Raw genomic sequence first — 2,594 nt, 5'->3', positions numbered from 1 at the left:
CACCGTTGTGGCCTCTCCTGTTGCGGAGCACAGGCTCCGGACGCGCAGGCCCAGCGGCCATGGCTCACGGGCCCAGCCGCCCCGCGCCATGTGGGATCATCCCGGACTGGGGCACGAACCCGCATCCCCTGCATCGGCAGGCAGACTCTCAACCACTGTGCCACCAGAGAAGCCCCTTGTCTCTCTTTTTTTTCTTTTTTCTTCTGGAACAATCTTTTGTGTGTGTGTGTGTGTGTGTGTGTGATAACAGAGCAATTTTAATTCTAGCATACAAGGATATGCTTTATAAACTTCGTGCAACTGTTGTACGCATTCAGTAAAGTGACAACTCGCAATACCACTTAGTATCTCAAAATCAGGAACATACCTTTGAATTGTTTAAACACAATCCACAGAACGAAAAACAAAATCAGAAGTCACCCACAGTTATACTAATTGTCAACTAAACGTTTTACCACTTACTACTTGATATAGCAGTCAGTATCTAGTAGGGGATATCGGAAGTGATTTCAGATTCTCATCCTGTCGTACTCTATTGGGAAGGTATCTTGAGTAGCTATGTGACTGGCCAAAGGTGGGTACAACCAGGACCAGAACAGCATGTAAGGTTCTACCACAGTTTCTGTAGTTTTCACTTTGTTTTCCTTTGTCAGCTAAAAGTGAACAGTAAGAATTAAATACTTATCTTTACATATACACGAGGTATGCTGTGAGAGCATATTTGCTTACAAACATATAAAAATACTTGTTAACTAGTTTGATAAGAAAATAACGTATAAAAGTATATAGCAAAATGTTAATCATCTCTGACCCTGGAAAGATCAATTCCATATTTTATGTTATAAACAAAAACAGTTTTAGTTTTTTGAATCCCTTACCCAGAAATACTTGAAAAGGAAGACAGACAGAAATTATTTATTTTTACTCTCAACATGGCTGTGAAAAGAGTTAAATTAAAAAAACCAAGAACACTAAAATTCCTAAGTCCAGAATGAGTCCAAATATTTGGTCACATAGAATATTATCTTTAGGAATAATAGTAAAGGCTTTACATGCAGTTTCTAACCTATAAATACAATAGGCATTTTGGTATTTTGGCCACTGGAAAACAAAGGCTATAGCATCAGTAAAGGTCTGAGATGTCTCACTTTTGTGAATTCAATTCAGTGTATTTAAGGTTAACTAAAGTTGACATCAAAATTTTTAGAGATAGGCAAAAATTCACATTTTAAAAAAACTCCCTATGTTTCTATTTAGAGTAACAGTAGGCGATATGATTCCAGAAGTTAAAAGTTATTTCACAACCTATGACTTCAGCTTGGCAAACAGCTTAGGTTCCAAAGCTGATTCATCCTTATTAAAAGTAAGCCCTTAAAAAAAGAATGTGTCTGTATATATAGATATCCATTTTAAAGGAATTAATCTTTGAAGCAGCCTTAGTGTTTCCTTTAAATCTGTCTTGAATGACCATTGGATTAGCTTCATGGAAAGGATTAGCCAGCTTCTTGGTCTAAGGCTACCACGGTGATCATTTATCTAAGGCTATAAAGGTACCAGCGTGATGTTAACTGTAAGGAGAGAGGGAGAAGATGAGGGCTTTTCCTGGCAGTTTGTAGCTAAAATTCAAGGGATTCTTAGAAAATGACACAGTGGCAGCCTTTCTTGTCGTTTTCTTTCCGTGTTGGTTCTGGTGAAGGAGGACATTCCTGCCCTTGAAATTTCCTTGTAACCCGGACAAGCTCATGGAAAGCCTGATCTACATTCATCCTAATCTTTGCTGACGCCTTCACATATGTTACCTTAAGTCGTCGTGCTAACTGCTGTCCTTCTTCCTGCGTTACCTGTCTCTGATGATCCAGATCTGCTTTATTACCAATTAAAGTCATTAGAAACTCATCACGATCCTTTCCTCTGAGAATCTGTCTTCGAAACTTATAGATTTCTTCAGAACTGCCTCTATCTGTGACTGAAAAGACCAACAGGAAACCCTCGCCAGTTCTCATATACTGTTCTCTCATAGCTCCAAACTCCTCTTGTCCCGCTGTATCCAGAATATCTAGCCGGGCCTCCCGGTCATCTGTCACGCACTGCTTTGTGGAGGAATCCTCGACGGTTGGATCATAATCCGTTACAAAATAGGACTAGATGAACTGGATGGTGAGCGCCAACTTGCCGCGCCGCCCCCGCCGATTACCACGAGCCGGTACTTCTCTTGGCCGGAGCCGTCCCGCCAGCCGGCGGCGGCCATGTGGATACCGCCGAGCCCAGCCCGGCCACGCCGAGCCGCCGCCCGTCCTAGGCCCGGCTCCGGAGACTTGTGCGGCCGGTGGGCCGCGGGCGAGCAGCCGGGCGGGGGTCCCGGGCGCCAGGAGCTGCTGGAGGGCCCGTCCGGGTGGCAGCGCAGCGCCCGGGCTGCCTGGGTCCCGACCGAGGCGCAGAGAAGCGAGGTGACCACAGCGGCGAGGGGCTTCAGTGGCCGGGGGGGCGCACTCCAGCACACGTCTTCACAGTGCCAATGGAACAATCTTTAAACAACTACTTTTGGACAGAATTACTCTTTTCTTTTTCTTAACAAACACAATCCTACACTCCTT

At 44.3% G+C, this 2,594-nt stretch overlaps 1 pseudogene across 1 annotated transcript; it reads right to left on the bottom strand.

Moving 5' to 3' along the window:
• Nucleotides 1–1,634: 1,634 nt before the first annotated feature.
• On the bottom strand, nt 1,635–2,248 carry LOC309959511 (ras-related protein R-Ras2-like; annotated as a pseudogene). Its single transcript has one exon. The product of its transcript is annotated as a ras-related protein R-Ras2-like (transcript).
• Nucleotides 2,249–2,594: the final 346 nt, after the last annotated feature.

This window comes from Leucopleurus acutus, assembly GCF_964270905.1.
Source record: "Leucopleurus acutus genome assembly, chromosome: 3".
Taxonomy (NCBI): Eukaryota; Metazoa; Chordata; class Mammalia; order Artiodactyla; family Delphinidae; genus Leucopleurus; species Leucopleurus acutus.
The sequence above is the reverse complement of the archived record's forward strand: the minus strand, read 5'-3'. Positions and strand labels throughout refer to the sequence as shown.